Source organism: Diabrotica undecimpunctata, chromosome 4 (assembly GCF_040954645.1).
Source record: "Diabrotica undecimpunctata isolate CICGRU chromosome 4, icDiaUnde3, whole genome shotgun sequence".
Taxonomy (NCBI): Eukaryota; Metazoa; Arthropoda; class Insecta; order Coleoptera; family Chrysomelidae; genus Diabrotica; species Diabrotica undecimpunctata.
Genome location: NC_092806.1, coordinates 8,047,823 through 8,057,394, shown reverse-complemented (window position 1 = coordinate 8,057,394; position 9,572 = coordinate 8,047,823). Strand labels below are relative to the sequence as shown.

The 9,572-nt window shown below is 32.9% G+C and overlaps 1 protein-coding gene across 1 annotated transcript in view; it reads left to right on the top strand.

Moving 5' to 3' along the window:
* Positions 1–5,738: 5,738 nt before the first annotated feature.
* The window catches only part of LOC140439099 (aminopeptidase N-like), a 203,434-nt gene continuing 199,600 nt past the window's right edge, over positions 5,739–9,572 (top strand). The window contains exon 1 of the mRNA XM_072528786.1: positions 5,739–5,855. The gene's annotated coding sequence lies outside the window, so the exon portion shown is untranslated. The remainder of the gene's footprint in view (positions 5,856–9,572) is intronic.

Below are 9,572 nucleotides of genomic sequence, written 5' to 3'. Positions count from 1 at the left end.
AGTTGGTAAAGTAATTAACTTTGAGATGTCTCCTGTTGATTTTAAGAGACACATCATTAGCATTTGACACATTTCCTGTGGACCAATCGGCTTCTTTTAACAGCTGGTTGTGGGTGGTGTAAAATTAGTTCTGAATATTATTGGTCGAATTGGGGTGCCAAAGGACCTGCATTAAGATATATTAGTTGCTTCCTATTAAGTTTTTTAAAAATAATAAATAATTTTGAAATGGGGGACAGATAAAGACGGATAAGATAATAATAAGTATTTTTATTTTATACATGAAAACATTTAAGATCATTTTAATACTGCACATTTTGCTTATACAAAAGACTTGACTATTGATACATGGTGTTTCAAAAAAAGATAACACTGTCTCTAGTTAGTTAAAAACTGAAAACGAATTGTTGTTTGTTTAGTAAAAAATCTAGTTATTGTTGATTTATCGTCATAAAAACCAATAAATGTCAGTTTTCCATGGCAAACTTGGAGAAAATCGAAATATTCCGATACTACAGTCGTCAGTGACGAAAACTAACCTCTAAAAATCATACGAACAAACTGAATTTTGCCGAAAATGTCAATGTTAGGACGCTAAAAAAGATGCAAAAAAGTTTACCACTTTTACCCCCGGGCTTTCCTCTAAAACCCCCACGTAGAGGGGATAAAACGAAAAAAAATCGATTTACTAAGAATTTGTACTCCATAGGAGGTTTTCTTTTACTTTTGCGATATAAGTAAGTAACTTGTATAATTCAAGTAGACGAGAGGTTTTGTTTACGACACCGATCAGAGGAGGATCCACAATTTTTTGTCGGGGAGGGTGGTCATGGGTCCTGAAGGTGATTTTGATATGGGATTTAGATTTTTGCACCTTTCAGTGGCTGATCCCCAAGTAATTTAAATGCAATATTGTTCTGAAGCTGTTTTCTTGTGGCATTTTATAGTAATCAATATTTTAATTATGAATAAGCCACAATTAAAGGTTAAAGTACGTTTATTGACGTTTCAATTTCCACTTCGGAAATCGTTCTCAAAATACAATAATAATAAAATAACAAATAAAATATTCTTGTATTTTGAGAACGATTTTCGAAGTAGAAATTGAAACGTCAATAAACGTACTTTAACCTTTAATTGTGGCATATTCCCATTTAAATATTAATTACTTTAAATGCAATAACTCAATGTAAGTGTAAACATTAATTAATGTATTAAACATTATTAATAAACTCTATCTTATCGTTAGAAATCCGATATTAATTTGTAAAAACATTCATTTATTCCTTATTGCTATACGGAGTGGAAACATGGACGCTCGGAATTACAAGTATGAGGCGTATAGAAGCCTTTAACATGCGTGTTTTTCGGAGGATGTTGAAGATTTCGTGGACAGAGCACGTGTCCAACAACGAGGTGCCGAGAAGAATGAGGACTGAGAGAGATCTCCTAAATATTATGTAAACAACAGAAAAAGGAGGTATCTAGGACATATTTACAGAAGAGAAAATTATAACTTTCTATGACTCATAATGGAACGGAAAGTGGAAGGAAAAAGGGGTCCAGGAAAAAGAAAATGCTCCTGGCTAAAGAATGTAAGAGACTGGACAGGCATGGAGACACATTCGATACTAAGAACAGTTCAAGATAGCGAGCAATTTGCTGTAGTTATAGCCTCCCTTCCTTAATGAAGAAGGAACCTTAAGAATAAGTGTAAACAGCATTTTATTTAAATTAATTTATTCAACAAAAAACGTAATATATTTTAAGAATAGTTATTTCTATAATTAGGCATATTAGGCTACAAGTGAGTAAAATATTTTTAAAGTTATACTTCTATACGCGCGTTCGAATGTTCATGTTATAATTTTTAAAGACTGGTCTCCAACAATGAAAATTTCACTACGACTAGTCAATGAAAGTAAAAATTTTATAGATCTCACGAGAATTGTAAAAAATGGCAAAAATCGCGCAAAGTTTAATTTTTGAACAGCTTTATAGAAACTGACTTCATTTGCGGACATTATACAAAAATTGCATACCAAAGCTGCACTCTTTACCTTTAAAACGCGTTTTGATTTTTGTCGATAGAACACTCTGATAAAAAGATATAAATTTTTTATCGCCAAGTTGATACAAAGGCTATAGCGGGATAAGATGGTCAAAAGTGCCCCCGCATCGATCAGCACTACGACTTGTGTTTTCAATAAAGCATATAAAAACATGACTTCATACAAATTTTTATCTTCGCAGAGCCCATAGAACTTCTTAAATCTAAAAAAGATGCTTTTTTCGACTTTATTTTTTTCTGGACGCAATTTTGCTTTAAAAAATTTGAAAAAATTCATGAAGATGTATCTTTTGAATACAAAATAGCCTGATTTTTTTCAAATTTTTATATTGAAAATTAAGCTCAGGAAAAATCATTGAAATTTTCAATAATTTTTTAGGTTATGTTTATAATTTTTGGCTAACTTTTAAATAGTAACTTTTTATGTATTTTTTTACGTTCTTTTTAATGGCCAAGGCATAATTTTTGATTTCTGAGCGGAAAGCATCGAAAATCTATTGTAAAAGTAAAATGAATCATCATTTTTAACTTACAAATTCTCAAATTGCGAAGAAATCGTGATTTTCTAATATTTTCCCACTTTATTAGCTCATAACCTTAAAATCTAGAGGCTAAATGATCGAATTTCCGCGTATTTTTGATCGCAAGTCTTAGCTGATACTGCATATTGCCTACATATAGTGCCAAATGGATACTATCAATACTAGATAATGATAGAGCACACCTATGGGATATATCATCCCTTTATCCTAAAATCCGTTGCGAGTTAATATCGAAAATCTCAAGTCGTATTGAAATTCTCGAAGCAGTTGGTCAAATCGAAGTTTAGAGTTGAATAATATAATTGCCATATATCCTAATGGGAGTGCCACAATGGGAATTACTGGCACAGGACCGACAAACATGGAAGGCAATAGTAAACGCGGCAAAGACTCACGAAGAGTTGTAGCGCCATTGATGATGATGATGATATATCCTATAGGCGCGCGTATCGTACTCTATGGGCTAAAGGCGGGGTCCCACCAGTCGCGCTATTCTGCGCTGCGCCGCTCTGCTTCGAGCAGCGCGGAGCAGAACTATACAGAGCGGCGCAACTTTGCGCATGTGATTCTAGAGGAGCAAATAAGTTCCAGTTTTTATTTACGCGCGCACGATGGAAACAAAATTAGCAATAGCAAGTGCTGCTGTTATAGTAATTAACCATTTTTTATAAGAAAAACGAAAGACCAGGAGGAAACGTCGTTATTGGGTTACACCAGTATTTAAAAGTAGATAAGTTTATAATGGAAATAATCTTTTAAGTGATTTAGTTGCAGGACAGTTTCAAAAATTGTGTCGTATGTCGTTACACGATTTCGAGTACCTGTTAACAATGATTGAACCAGTAATAAGAAAGAGATGAAACAAAGCATTTATCAATGTCTACTGAAATTAAAATGTAAAATTAGCTTTGCCTGTGCCCATTGACTTTTTCATTTTCACCTTTTCTCTTCTATATGAAGACAACAAAGATGTCATCTTTGTTTTAGCTTCAGCGACGGAACAACCGATATTGTCTGCAATAAATACCCATGCATCATATGTCTTACTTTTTATATGATAATTATTGCTTTTCGGATTTCACAATTCCGGTTTGTCTCTGTATGCCTAAATAAGTTTTTCAGCTTCTTCATGATTCCACTCAAAACTCATCGCAAAGATAGTACAGAAACACAATAATCTGTAAAAATGGTCTTCAGTCACAAACACCGTTCCAACTAAACGCGCACTTTCCTTTGATCTACACTACTTTACCGACAACCAACGGATAATGTTCGTTCTTGTTTGAACTTGCACGGCGCAGCGCTACTTGTCGTTCCCACTAGTCACTCAAGCTCGCTCCGCGCACAAATGAACCAAAACAAACAGCGCGGCGCAGCGCAGCGCGACTGGTGGGACCCCGCCTTAACACAGTCAAAGCGATACGACGGCGACACGAAAGCGATACGAAGGCGACACTAAGACGAAAGCAGTGGCAACAACAACAATGTCTGCTACTTTCATGATCCGTAATCATGCCAATTTTAATGTTGAATTACCAACTGAGTTTTGAGGTTATGTGCAAATAAATGAATAAAAAAACGGTTTTTTTTTATTTTTCGTTGCTTTCCGCTCAGAAGTTGAAAATTATTTTGCCTTGGCCATTTAAAAGAATGAAAAAAATACATAAAAAAATACTATTTAAAAGTTAGCCAAAAATTAGTAACATAACCTAAAAAATTATTGAAAATTTCAATAATTTTTCCTAAACTCAATTTTCAATATAAAAATTAAAAAAAAATAAGGCTATTTTGTATTCGAAAGATACATCCTCATGAATTTTTCAGATTTTTTAAAACAAAATTGCGTTCATAAAAAAATAAAGTCGAAAAAAGTTTCTTTTTTAGATTTAAGAGGTTCTATGGGCCCTGGAAAGCTAAAAATTTGTATGAAGTCATGTTTTTATATGCTTTATTGAAAGCACAAGTCGCGGTGCTGATCGGTGAGGGGGCACTTTTGACCATCTTATTCCGCTATAGCTTTTTATTAAGTACTGATTTCGCGCGCGGAACTGATATTCAAAATCGCCGGTCGCTTCAAGCGTTGTTTCTGAGAGAACGGTACATTCTACGCAAAAAGTTGTCATAAACATTTTTATTCAAAATTATCTCAGCTACTTTTTTTATTTGAAGCATTTTATTTACGGCGTACAGATTCTTGGTAAATCGATTTTTTTGCATTTTCACCATCTACGTGGGGGATTTTAGGAAGAAACCCGGGGGTTGAAGTGGTAAACGTTTTTGCATCTTTTTGATGTAGCAAAATTTATATTCTCGGCAAAATTTAGCTTGTTCGTATAATTTTTAGGGGTCAAATCTCTGACGACTGGACTATATTAGAACTTTATCATTACTTTATACCAGCGTTGGTTATTACTTCATAAGTTTCAAATCAAAATATTCCGAAAACTGTACACTGTACACAGTATCGAGTTTTACCAAGAATACTTTTTTGTTGTAAAATTGTCTAAAATTATCCAAATCCACTTGGAATTTTGATTAATAATTATACGCTTAAAAAAGTTATGTTGAATAATACTTGGTAAAAACCATACATATGAAAACAAATTCATGGGATGTATCAGCCAGTAGTTTCGGCAAAATCGTAAAAAATTTTTAACATTTTTTTTCTTCAACGTAAACGGACGGCCTTACAAAAATTTTTTACTAAGCAAACCCCAATTATTTTTCAGTTTTTTACTTATCATAGAAACAGTGTTGCCTTTTTTTGAAACATCCTGCAGTATCGTACCCAGAGAGGGTTTGGGGGGTTAACCCCCCCTCCAGGACCATATTCCGACAATGTTATTTACAAATTTTAGGGACTCAAAATGGAGGTAGCATCATAAAAAAACGGTGACCAACCAAAACCCCCCACAGGAAAATTCTCGGTGCGCTACTGACACCCTGTATACAGATCCAATTTCGAATATATACATAATTAATAAATAGCTAAATAATGATGAAGATAAAATAAAATCGAATATTCAACAAGAACATCGAAACTTAACCTTAACGATAAACAAAAATTTATCATTATTTATACCTTTATCGCATATCATTACAAAACTCGATTGGGCAGTTCTTGTTGTCATTTCTTGAATTTTTAACTTTTAATATAGATGTTTGTACGAAAGACACTCTTGAAGATCATTGTACTTACTGGTTCTGTGGCTCCGTGACTTCTAATCCATCTGATTGACAAGGTAGGTAAATATTAGTTTTTACTTCATTTAAATGTTGTAGTATGTTTAGTTTTAATTACGATGTAAAGTAGTACAAATTAAGTAATTAAAATGAACATTTATTTTATATATAAACCATTATTTATGCAAGAATGATGGTACTCCATTGCTTTAGAATTATTTACTTTTGAATCAACAGTAGATCACGTTGTCTAAATCAACATTTTCAACAAGTTTGAAAAGTATTTAAAAGATTTATAGTTTTCTCAAAACATAATTGATGACTTCATATCTTTATAGAAAACTAAATATTCGAGCTAATACTTGCTTAACAATTTTTTTATGGGTTTTCTGTTGATACCCTGTTACTTCTGGGTCTGGTTCTAGGTAGTCTTGACATTTTCCTATTTACATAAGCTTCACAAAAATTTACCTTTTAAATACTAATACCATTAGCGCTTGTGCCATTTGTCAATCTCTTCATTCAATATATTTGCCATATTTAACAATTCTAAATTTGAGTTTGGTACAATAAACGTATAATATTCTTTATAAACCAAGGACCAATATACCAAACCTTCTAATCGAAAGCACATTTCTCTTTTACCTTTTTTTTAAGGTTAATTCTTTATTTTTTTTTTTATTATATTTTATAAATATAATTCCCCAAGATACTGATACGCCACTGAGTTCAGGCGTTTTCAATTTTTAAACTAATTTAAGAAAATAAGAAGCTTTGAAGACGGCTTTTCGTCTAACAAAACATACCATATTTCTATTGAGAGTCAGATCTATTGAAACTTGCAACTCTTCGTCGCCGATATTTGTTGTGTAGCGTCTCCAATTAGTCACAGTAAACTTTCTATAGTCCATTTCCATCATATTGATAGCACATTATGTATGCAAATCCCTAAACTGTTGAGACGAGTGACTCAATGAAAAATAGATATTTGTCAACAAGTTTACAAAAGTATATAGGAAAACAATTTTAAATTGAGTATGACCACCAGGTATAAAAGTTGAAGCAGAATAGAATACCATAGTTTTGAGGTTTACTAATCCCTAAATAAAGTTGCCAATGTCGGAGTGATGAAGATTAACAGGTACTAATGAATTTGCCAGAAATTTAAGATGTTTATTTTATTGGTTATATATAAAATAATTTGTGGCCGTAACAGGGACCGATTTGTAAAAAAATTAATATTATTTTAATCAAATTCCATTTCAGATTAACTGCTTGCTACAGAATCTAAGGAATCTTCAACTCCAATGTTAATTATTACCGGTTCCAGCATTGCATCAGTCATATTATCCAAATTCCACATTTTATTTTCTTCCTTGTGAGCATGACTAACAGCATTTTTCCAATTTTCTGGAGTTACTTTTGATAAGGAATGTTCTAATAATTGTTGTAAGTCTTCTAATTTAAAAGTTTTGTTATTGCGTCCGACTTCACCCTTTACTTGAGACCATATATTTTCTATCGGATTCAGATCACAGTGGTATGGGGGTAAACGTAAAATAATTACATCACGGTTTAATGCCATTTCATCAATTATATATTTTTTATAAGCTGCTTTATGTTGCCTTACAATAGGTAATAATTCCTTTTCTGTCGAATTCTCCTTGTACTCAATTGCGTTTTTATCCAACCATTCGATTATCTCTCCTTTTTTCCATGCCGTTGTTGGCAATTTTTCTGCTAGTCTTGAATGGTAACTAGCATTATCCATGACAGATTTTTTTGGAATTAAATCCAACATTTGCTCAAAATATTCTTTAAAAACGTCAGCAGTCATTTCCTCGTGGTAATCTTTGGTTGATTTTGAGGCAAAACTTAATAATCCACCATTGACAAAACCGTATTCGTTTCCAATATGGATTATTATGAGTCTGCGTCCTTTTCCAACGGGAATATTGTTTTTCCAGTAGATACACCTTCGATGAATGCCTGACTGGAACTTTTCACATTTGTATCAACCCATAGATATGGTACAGTATGACCTTCATTTAGCCAAGTCTCGTCCAAATAAAAAATTGTTTTCCCTTCTTCTCGGTACTTTTTAATAGTTCTTAGATAATCTCGTCTCCAACATACAATGTAATCTTTTTCAATTAAAACGGATTTTCTTCTATTCTTTTGCCAACGAAGTCCCATCTCTCTCAATAGTCCCCATAATTTCTTGTTGCTTATGATTGGTAACTCTTCGTTTTATCTAATTAATGTTTGGATTTTGTCCAATGGTGGAAATTCTTTGTTAAAAAAAATGAGTGGACGCTGTGTCCTATCATGTTTTTATGTATTTCTTTAATTTCCAAGGGTTTACTCCCTCCACTCTTCTTGGGAGATGAAACAGTTCCTCCTTTTCTTTCTTTTAGGAATCTATAAATTGTTGCTTCTCCAACCCGTGTCATATTTGAACACATGTTAACGATTTCACGAACATTACTTAAAGGGCGTTGATGTACAAGTGCATCGTGTACATTTAATATTATATTTTTCTCTCTTAGACTGAAGGCACCTTTAAAACTACACTTAACCGGGATAAAACTTGTTGTCGACGTCATTTTTAAATGCAAATAACAAAATATCGACACCAAAAACGTAGGTAGGTAAGACATGAACAATGTACATCTACAAACTAAATGGAAGATGCAAACAATTTCTAATTTATATTATTGGTATAAGCTGTAATGTGGCATAAAAACTACTTAAACTATCATTAGTGAAGCCTTATCAGTAATTTCAGGTAATCGTTCAAAGAAGGTATTCTTTTTGTGTCAGGCGATAACTTGTATAGAAAACAATAATCACCTTTAAATTACTGTTTACATTAATTTATTTTGTGAAACATAGAATTCTCTCGTTAATCACGTGTGTATAATTAACAATAATCGTGTGGCATATATACCGACGTTTTTTACGCACAAAAAAGGTATAGTGAGATTAGTGGACACTTATTTTACAGAAGATTTTTTAAAAGATAATGAATTGTTGACGGCATCTTAAAATATTAATTTTTTTTATTTATTTCAAAACAAGTATAGGGTGACGCCTATGGTTTTTTGACCTGTTGAGGATTTGCATACATAATGTGCTATCAATATGATGGAAAAGGACTATAAGTGCTGAAACCTAAATTGGTCACACTGCTTTCTTTTTAAAAATCCTTCCGCTAAATAACAAATCTCAATAAGAAGAAAGTTGCCTAAAGCATACAATCTACTAATTTTAGGAATTATAGAGAGTTTGGCATATGTCATGGTATTTAAAAGAGTGGCTGAAATCTCTGGAATCTCCGGAAGGAAAGAAAATAGCTTTGGATCTGGTGCTCCAGGGATGCAGAACTACCTTATCTCGCGATTTTTGTTCCATTTTGTGCAGTAATATCACTAGAGCAATATATAGTTTTTCTATTTAGAGATATCTAGCGATACTAATATCTGATCCCCTGCTAGGACAAATACATATTTATTCTTCTTCTGCTTCTTCCTCTTTATAAGCAATTCTGCTTGTTCATTGGCGGATTAATACCTCTATGGAAGTTTGTCACTCCATCTTCTGCACGGTCGTCCGATACTTCTTTTGCCGATTGGTAACTTTTGCTATTTTGACTACATGGGTCCCCTCCATTCTGCTTATGTCGTTATTCCATTCTTTTTTTCTATTTTGTTTCCATTCATTTATACATTGTACGTTACATTTTCTTCTAATCTCTTCGCTTCTCTTTCGATCTC